The sequence below is a fragment of the Macaca thibetana genome, chromosome 5 (assembly GCF_024542745.1).
Source record: "Macaca thibetana thibetana isolate TM-01 chromosome 5, ASM2454274v1, whole genome shotgun sequence".
Classification (NCBI taxonomy): Eukaryota; Metazoa; Chordata; class Mammalia; order Primates; family Cercopithecidae; genus Macaca; species Macaca thibetana.
In genome coordinates this window covers 184,923,997-184,933,849 of record NC_065582.1, presented here as the reverse complement: position 1 = coordinate 184,933,849, position 9,853 = coordinate 184,923,997, and positions in this window count along the sequence as shown.

The following is a 9,853-nucleotide window of genomic DNA, read 5'->3' as shown; positions in this document are numbered from 1 at the left end:
AAGCATGTTGAGCCCCTGGGCCAGGCTGGGGAGCCAGCTCAGCCCTGCCTACCCAGGGTTTTCCAGGATCACCCCTGGTGAGGCGGCGTGCCGGTCTCTTGCTCTCTTTTTTTTTTTTGAGACGGAGTCTCGCTCTGTCGCCCAGGCGCGATCTCGGCTCACTGCAAGCTCCGCCTCCCAGGTGCACGCCATTCTCCTGCCTCAGCCTCCTGAGTAGCTGGGACTACAGGCGCCCGCCACCTCGCCCAGCTAATTTTTTGTATTTTTTTAGTAGAGACAGGGTTTCACCGTGTTAGCCAGTATGGTCTCGATCTCCTGACCTCGTGATCCGCCCGTCTCGGCCTCCCAAAGTGCTGGGATTACAGGCTTGAGCCACCGCGCCCGGCCCTCTTGCTCTCTTACTTGTTCTGCAGAGTGGGGAGCTGAGGCTGCATGAGGGAAGACTCCTGTACCCCAGCATGGTGGAGGGTGGGATGGGGGCACACCTGTGCGACCCAGGCTGTGGCCAGCAGAAGAAAACAGTAGCGTCCACCATGGTCTGCGTCTTCTCACCACGGATTGTCTTGGCTCCGGCTTGGAGACATGGGAGGCCAGATGAGGACAATTTGATGACTGTTTACAGAGATGGAGGTGCCAGGAAGCCACAGGGGAGCCCCCAGGGTACTCACCAGTCCAGACAGGGCTGGGCGTCCTGGCAAGGAGCAGGGACCTTCTGCCCAGGGGTGTGGCCAGCCTGTGGGTGCTGTGTGCAGGAGCCCAGGAATCAAGTCCCCAGTGTCTCTTCCCTCCCTCCAGCATCCTCCCAGGGCCACCCTTAGCTGCACTCAGCCAGAGGGCTGGGGCACAGGGACACCACAGGTTTCCCTGGAGGCTGTCAGGGGCTCTGGTGGGGGTGGGGGGTGAGCCCGCTAGCTTCACTGCACCTCCCAAAGCCCATGTCCCCTGCCTGCCCCAACCAAAGTGGGCCTCCAAGGTGCTGGGGTGGGACAGAGACCCCACAAGGGACCCTCCCCTCACTCCTGGACCTGGGTGTTGTGGCTTTTGGCAAAAATAGTCACATACACTCCAAGTGTCCCCCTCAGCTGGGATTCCTGGTGTGAGCCTAGCCACCAGGGTGGTAGGACGGACCCTCTGGAGGCAAGGTGGTGTCAGCAGGGGGTTCTGAGGCCCCACGGTGCTAGCATCAGTCTTGGCTGAACGGCAAAACTGCATCTGTCTCCTTCCCCATGAGGCTCCGTCACCATCTCCTCTGGTGGCCACCAGCTTACCGACACATCCCCACCCTCCGGTCTCACTGATGGGGCCACTTTGGGCTTTGCCATGAATGGGTGAGGCTTGAGGCCATGCCAAGAGCCAGGGAAGCCGGCATTGGCCGTCAGTCACACACAGCCTCTGTCCCTGCTGGGCCAGTTTGTACCTGGAGCAGTTGCTAGGTGACAGGAAGAGACCGTATTTGATGTCCCCTGTCCACATGCTGCCCGTGGTGCAGCCAAGAGTGGCTGGATGTGCCACCTTGGTTCTGCTGTGGGGTGCCTCTTCCGTCTTTCAGAGCCAGTGCCCCCCACCCCGGCTATGACATAATACCTGTCCCCTTCTGGGCGACATCATGCACCGTGCGTCCATAAACCACCTCTGCACTTTCCCTTCTTGTCCAGAGGCTGATAGGACTCTCGTCATGAAGCCCTCGGTGTGGGCTGAGGCAGGGGCAGTGATTCAGGAGGAGCAGTTTCATGGGAGCTCTGGTCTTCTGCCCGCAGGACTTACTTCCAGACGCGCTGGGACCAAGTCTGGCTCTTCCTGGGCGGCCGAGTCACGTGGCCGTTGAATGCTGTTAGACTTCACCAGGGCAGAGGGGCATGCTTTCCAAGTGACAGGAGGAAATGGCCTTTTCCTGGGATGTGAGGTCTGGGCTTGCCGGGGCATGGTGTTTCTGCCAGACACTCTAGGCAGGGTGGGGCCTGCTGGGCACCCACACTCGCAGCAGGTGAGGTGTCACAGCCTGGACCCGCTGCAGAGCCTCTTCTGACCAACATTACCTGCCATCCAGGAAACGGGTGGAAGTGGAACGCTTGGGTGTACACGCCACTCCCCAAGCCCAGATCCACCCGATGCGGCCTCCTAGAAGCAGTGGTGTGAGGCGTGATGACAGAGCTTCTTTTTTTTTTTTCCTCTTTGAAACGGAGTTTCGCTCTGTCACCCAGGCTGGAGGGCAGTGGTGCGATCTCGGTTCACTGCAACCTCCTCCTCCCAGATTCAAGCAATTCTGCCTCAGCCTCCTGAGTTGCTGGGACTACAGGTACCCACCACCACACCTGGCTAATTTTTGTAGTTTTAGTAGAGAAACTTTAGTAGAGTTTCACTGTGTTAGCCAGGATGGTCTCCATCTCCTGACCTCGTGATCCGCCCGCCTTGGCCTCCCAAAGTGCTGGGATTATATGCATGAGCCACCACGCCCAGCCATGTCAAACACTTTTTATGTCAACTGAGATCACGTTGCTTTTCTATCTGTTAATATGGTAAGGTGCGGCCAGGTGCACTTTGGGAAGCTGAGGCTGCTGGATCACTTGAGGTCAGGAGTTTGAAACCAGCCTGGCCAACATGGTGAGATCCTGTCTCTTGTGATCCGCCCACCTCGGCTTCCCAAAGTGCTGGGATTACAGGTGTGAGCCACCGCACCCGGCTATGTCAAACACTTTTATTTATTTGTTTTTTTTCCAAGACGGAGTCTCACTTTGTCACCCAGGCTGGAATGCAGTGTGGCAATCTCAACTCACTGCAAACTCTGCCTCCCAGGTTCACGCTATTCTCCTGTCTCAGCCTCCTGAGTAGCTGGGACTACAGGCGCCGCCACCACGCCTGGCTAACTTTTTGTATTTTTAATAGAGATGGGGTTTCACCGTGTTAGCCAGGATGGTCTCGATCTCCTGACCTCGTGATCCGCCCACCTCAGCCTCCTAAAGTGCTGGGATTAGAGGCGTGAGCCACCGCGCTCAGCCGTGTCAAACACTTTTTATGTCAACTGAGATCACGTTGCTTTTCTATCTGTTAATATGGTAAGGTGCAGCCAGGCGCACTTTGGGAGGCCGAGGCAGGTGGATCACTTGAGGTCAGGAGTTTGAAACCAGCCTGGCCAACATGGTGAAACCCCGTCTCTACAAAAATACAAAAATTAGCCAGGCATGGTGGTGGTCGCCTGTAATCTCAGCTACTCGGGAGGCTGAGGCAGGAGAATAGCTTGAACCCAGGAGGCGGAGGTTGCAGTTAGCAGAGATCATGCCATTGCACTCCACCCTGGGCGACAGAATGAGACTTTGTCTAAAAATATATATATACACACACACATATAGAGATATATATTATCTATCTATCTATCTATCTATCTATCTATCTATCTAGAGAGAGACAGAGAGAAAGAGAGAAAGTTCCACTGATTGATTTTCAAATGTTTTAAAACTGAGATGCAACAGGGACTCCCCTTAGGGGCCTGTGGGTCCCCCTCCAAGCATGGAAATAAAGGAAAGTCTCCAGTTCCTTCAGGAGAAATTCTGGGCCCCTCACCGGCCCTGAGAAGTAAATGAGCAGCCTGAAAGCAAAATGGCCCAAGCAGCTAAAATAGCAGCCAGGGGTGCTGGGGACGCTGGCTCCCATAGAAACCCAAGATTGCATCTTAGTATGTCCTGGAGTGACTTTTCAGAAGCCTGGGCCCCCACCAAATGGATCTACCGGCACGCAGGCCTCAGATACAGGGAACCAGGGGCTGAACTCTGCCTGCTGCTCTTGTTCTGTTTCTTCCTGAAGGGGGCCTGGAGGGAGCCACACCCATGAGCCAGAGTTAACATTCTTTTCTGCTGACCCCAACTTTTTAAACAAAACTGGTCTTCCTTAATTGCAAATCAGATTTTTTTTTTTTTTTTTTTTTTTTTTTTTTTTTTTTTTTTGAGACAGTCTCACTCTGTCACCCAGGCTGGAGAGCAGTGGTGTGATCTCAGCTCACTGCAAGCTCCGCCTCCCGGGTTCATGCCATTCTCCTGCCTCAGCCTCCCAAGTAGCTGGGATTACAGGTGCGCACCAGAACACCCGGCTAGTTTTTGTGTGTGTGTGTGTGGTTCTTTTTTTTTTTTTTTTCCGGAGGTGGGGACGGTGTTGAGATGGAGTCTGGCTCTGTCGCCCAGGCTGGAGTGCAGTGACTCCACTTCAGCTCACTGCAACCTCCACCTCCCGGGTTCAAGTGATTCTCTTGCCTCAGCCTCCTGAGCGGCTGGGATTACAGGCACCCACCACACCCGGCTAATTTTTGTATTTTTAGTAGAGCCAGGGTTTCAGCCAATTGGCCAGGCTGGTCTCGAACTCCTGACGTCGTGATACACCCACCTCGGCCTCCCAAATTGCTGAGATTACAGGCATGAGCCGCCATGCCTAGCCCCAGGAAATCTTTGCATCTACTTATGACCTGGAATACCTCTCACCCCTTCACGATATCCCTCCTTTTAGGCCAAAACCAATGTATAACCTCCATGTTTTGATTTACAGTCTTGCCTGTGAATTCTATTTTCCTGAAATTTACCCCTGCCTTTAAAAACCCTTGCCTGCATGCCATCTGGGAGGCCAGCACTTAAGCACGAGCTGCCCTGGTCCTCCTTGCTTGGCATCTGTAAGGAAGCACCCTCTTGCCGCCTGCTGCAAACCTCGGTGTGGACATTGGTCTCATTGTGCTGGGTGAACAACCCTAGGTCAGCGCATTGACAAATTAGCTTTGCATCTCTGCATGAACCTCCCTTGATCACGATGTAGTTTTTTTTTTTTTTTTTTTTTGAGACTGAGTTTCACTCTGTCACCCAGGTTGGAGTGCAGTGGTGCAATCTCGGCTCACTGCACCCTTCACCTCCCAGGTTCAAGCAATTCTCCTGCCTCAGTCTCTGGTGTTGCTGGGATTACAGACGCGTGTCACCACACCTGGCTAATTTTTGTATTTTTAGTAGAGATGGGATTTCGCCATGTTGGCCAGGCTGATCTCAGACTCCTGACCTCAAGTGATCCGCCTGCCTTGACCTCCCAAAATGCTGGGATTACAGGCGTGAGCCACTGCACCCGGCCTTCTTTGTCTTTTTATTACAGACAAGGTCTCACGATGCTGCCCATTGTGGACATGAACTCCTGGGCTTAAGTGGTCCTTCCATCTCAGCCTCCCAAGTAGCTGGTACTATACGGGCATCCCACCGCGCCTGGCCATATTTCTTTTGAGTAGTATCAGTGTGATACATCTTTCCCTATCCTTTTAACATAATTTTGTCTTTATATTTGATGCGTGTTTCTTCTAGGCAGCGTGTAGATGGGTATTGCTTTTTTTTTTTTTTTTTTTTTTTTTTTTTTTTTTTTTTTTTTTGAGACGGAGTCTCACTGTGTCTCCCAGGCTGGAGTGCAGTGGCGTGATCTCGGCTCACTGCAAGCTCCGCCTCCCGGGTTCACGCCATTCTCCCGCCTCAGCCTCCCAAGTAGCTGAGACTACAGGCGCCCGCCACCACGCCCGGCTAGTTTTTTGTATTTTTAGTAGAGACGGGGTTTCACCATGTTAGCCAGGATAGTCTCGATCTCCTGACCTCGTGATCCACCCGCCTCGGCCTCCCAAAGTGCTGGGATTACAGGCTTGAGCCACCGCGCCCGGCCGGGTATTGCTTTTTTTACCCAATCTGACAATCTTTGCCTTTTAGGTGGGATGTTTAGAATGTTTACATTTAATGTGATTATCAATATGGTGGGGTTTATTTTTTATTTATTTTATTTTTTGAGACGGAGTTTCACTCTTGTTGCCCAGGCTGGAGTGCAATGGCACGATCTCGGCTCACCGCAACCTCTGCCTCCCAGGTTCAAGCAATTCTCCTGCCTCAGCCTCCATAGTAGCTGGGATTATAGGCGTATGCCACCACGCCCAGCTAATTTTGTATTTTTAGTAGAGACGGGGTTTCTCCATGTTGGTCAGGCTGGTCTCAAACTCCCGACCTCAAGTGATCCACCCACCTTGGCCTCCCAATGTGCTGGGATTACAGGCGTGAGCCACTGCGCCGGGCAATGTGGTGGGGTTTAGATCTACCATCTTGCTATTTGTCTTTGACTCATCTCATTTTTTCTTCTCCCTCTTTCTCTGCTTTTTGGGGGGTTAATTTTTAAATTTTATTTCTGTCCTTTGTTGTCTTATTAGCTGTAATTCTTTATTTTAATGGTTGTTTTCAGATTTATACACTTTTTTTTTCTTTTTTTTTTCTTTTTGAGACAGAATCTCACTCTGTCACCCAGGCTGGAGTACAGTGGCGCGATCTCGGCTCACTGCAACCTCTGCCTCCCAGGTTCAAGTGATTCTTCTGCCTCAGCCTCCCAAGTAGCTAGGACCACAGGCACATGCCACCATGCCCGGCTAATTTTTATCTTTTTAGTAGAGATGGGGTTTCACCATATTATCCAGGCTGGTCTCGAACTCCTGACCTCATGATCCGCCCACCTAAGCCTCCCAAAGTGCTGGGATTACAGGCGTGAGACACCGCACCTGGCCTACTATACATTTTTAACTTGTCACTAAATTCAAGTGATATAACCTCATATATAGTCAAAGAACCTTACAACATTACATTTCCATTTTCCTTCCCAGACATTGTGCTATTGTTGTTACATATTTTAATTTTTCGTATGATATAAACCCCACAATACATTATTTTATTTTATTTTATTTTATTTTATTTTTTTTGAGACGGAGTCTCACGCTGTTGCCCAGGCTGGAGTGCAGTGGCGCGATCTCGGCTCACTGCAAGCTCCGCCTCCCGGGTTCCCGCCATTCTCCTGCCTCAGCCTCCTGAGTAGCTGGGACTACAGGCGCCCGCCACCGCGCCCGGCTAATTTTTTGTATTTTTAGTAGAGACGGGGTTTCACTGTGGTCTCGATCTCCTGACCTTGTGATCCGCCCGCCTCGGCCTCCCAAAGTGCTGGGATTACAGGCTTGAGCCACCGCGCCCGGCCTATTTTTTTTTTTTTTTTTGAGTCGGAGTCTCGCTCTGTCGCCCAGGCTGGAGTGCAGTGGCGCGATCTCGGCTCACTGCAAGCTCCGCCTCCCGGGTTCACGCCATTCTCCTGCCTCAGCCTCCCGAGTAGCTGGGACTACAGGCGCCCACAGCCGCGCCCAGCTAATTTTTTGTATTTTTAGTAGAGACGGGGTTTCACCGTGGTCTCGATCTCCTGACCTTGTGATCCGCCCGCCTCGGCCTCCCAAAGTGCTGGGATTACAGGCGTGAGCCACCGCGCCCGGCAAACACAACACATTATTTTTGCGTTAATCAGATGACTATCAAGGCAGGTGGATCACCTGAGGTTAGGAATTCAAGACCAGCCTGACCAACATGGTGAAACCACATCTCTACTAAAAATACAAAATTTAGCCAGGTGTGGTGGCACGCACCTGTAATCCCAGCTACTTGGGAGGCTGAAGCAGGAGAATCACTTGAACCTGGTATAGAATGAGACCACCACTTCTCCTGTTGTCCTTCCCAGCTTTTCCCCATCTCCCCTTTTCCCTAGGTTATAAGACAGGAGAAGGGAGACAAAGCAAAAAGTTGGAAAGAAACAGAAGTAAGATAAATAGCTAGACAACCTTGGCGCCACCACCTGGCCCTGGTGGTTAAAATAATAATAATATTAACCCCTGACCAAAACTACTAGTGTTATCTGTAAATTCCAGACATTGTATGAGAAAGCACTGTAAAACTTTTTGTTCTGTTAGCTGATGCCTGTAGCCCCCCGTCACGTTTTCCATGCTTGCTTGATTTATCATGACCCTTTTACATGGATCCCTTAAAGTTGTAAGCCTTTAAAAAGGCCAAGTATTTCTTCTTCAGGGAGCTCGGCTCTTAAGACGCTCCGGGCCGAATAAAAAACCTCTTCCTTCTTTAATCCAGCGTCTGAGGAGTTTTGTCTGCGGCTCGTCCTGCTACACTGGGAGGCGGAGGCTGAGGTGAGCCAAGATCATGCCACTGCAGTCCAGCCTGGGCGACAGAGTGAGACTCTGACTCAAAAAAGAAACGCACTCCTTATACTCACTCATTTAGTTGCCATTTATGGTGTTCCTCATTTCTTTGTGTAGATTCGGTTTTCCATTGGGTATGACATTCCTTCTGCTTGATGGACACCTTAGACACTCCTGCAGGTGATTCTTTTACTTTGCTGTATCTGAAAACAGCTTTGTTCTTTCCCAACCTCTGTCTCCTCTCCTTTGGGGACTCCAATTATACCTGTATTTCACCACTTGAAGGTGAACCACAGTTCACTGATGCTCTTTCCATTTTTCTAGTCATTTTTCTCCATTTCATTTGGACAGTTTGTATTGCTATGTTTTCAAGTTCACTGATCCTTTTTTTTGCGACGGAGTCTAGTTCTGTTGCCAGGCTGGAGTGCAGTGGCGCGATCTTGGCTCACTGCAACCTCTGCCTCTCGGAGGCGATTCTCCTGCCTCAGCCTCCCCAGTAGCTGGAATGCGCTGCCATGCCCACCTAAGTTTTGTATTTTTAGTAGAGATGGGTTTCACCATGTTGGCCAGGTTGGTCTTGAACTCCTGACCTCAGGTGATCCACGTGCCTTGGTCTCCCAAAGTGCTGGGATTATAGGCGTGAGCCATGTCGCCCGTCCACACTGATCCTTTTTTTTTTTTGCAGTGTTCCATTAATCCCATCTCATGTATTATCTCTCTCAGACACTATTTTTCATCCCCAGAAGTTCGATTTGAGGCTTTCCCCCCCATCTTTACTTAACATATTGTCTTTCCTTTCCTCCAGCATCTTCAACATATGGAATATGATCACAGCATAAGTGTGTGTGTGCTGTCCTCTACTTGCCCTGTCACCTTTGTCATTTCCAGGTCAGTTACTGCAACCTCTGCCTCCCGGATTCAAGCGATTCTCCTGCCTCAGCCCCCTAACTAGGGCTACAGGTTACCTGCCACCATGCCCGGCTAGTTTTTATATTTTAAGTAGAGATGGGGTTTCACCATGTTGTCCAGGCTGTTTGTGAACTTCTCATCTGAAGTGATTCGCCCTCCTCGGCGTCCCAGAGTGATGGGATTATAGGCGTGAGCCACTGTGCCCGGCCCCAGGTCAATTTTGATTGATTTTTCCTATCTCCATACGGGTCATAATGTCCTGCCTCTTTTCATGCCTGGGTTTTTTTTTTTTTTTTTTTTTTTTTTTTTTTTTTTTTTTTTTTACTGGATATTCAACATTTTGTATTCTACCTTGTTTGGCTCTGGATATTTTTGTGGACCTACACATACATTTGCATTCGTTTCTGTGATGTGATTAAGTTACTTGGAAACTGTATGGTCCTTTTTTTTTTTTTTTGAGGCAGGGTCTCTGTCGCACGGACTGGAGTGCAGTGGTGTGATCTTGGCTCACTGCAGTCTCGGCCCCCTGGGCTCGTGATTCTCCCACCTCAGCCTCCCCAGTAGCTGGGGCCACAGGCACACACCACCACATTTGGCAACTTTTTGGATTTTTGTAGAGATGGGGTTTCACCATGTTGCCTAAGGTAGTCTCGAACTCCTGGGCTCAACTGGTCTGCCTGCCTTGGCTTCCCAAAGTTCTGGGATTACAGGTGTGAGCCCCCACATCTGACTCTGGGTCTTGTTATTGAGTGGTGTTTGTTGGGACCTGAACTGTATTTAGTCTCATGTTGATGCTTCCCTACTACAAGGTGAGAACTTCTTCCTGCTCTAACGATGCTTCCCTGCTCTGGCTGCCGGACACAGGGACTATCCCCAGCCTTGCGTGGGCTCTGATCCTGTGAACTCCAGCCCCCTGCCTGGCCACCTCTATCTTCCCAC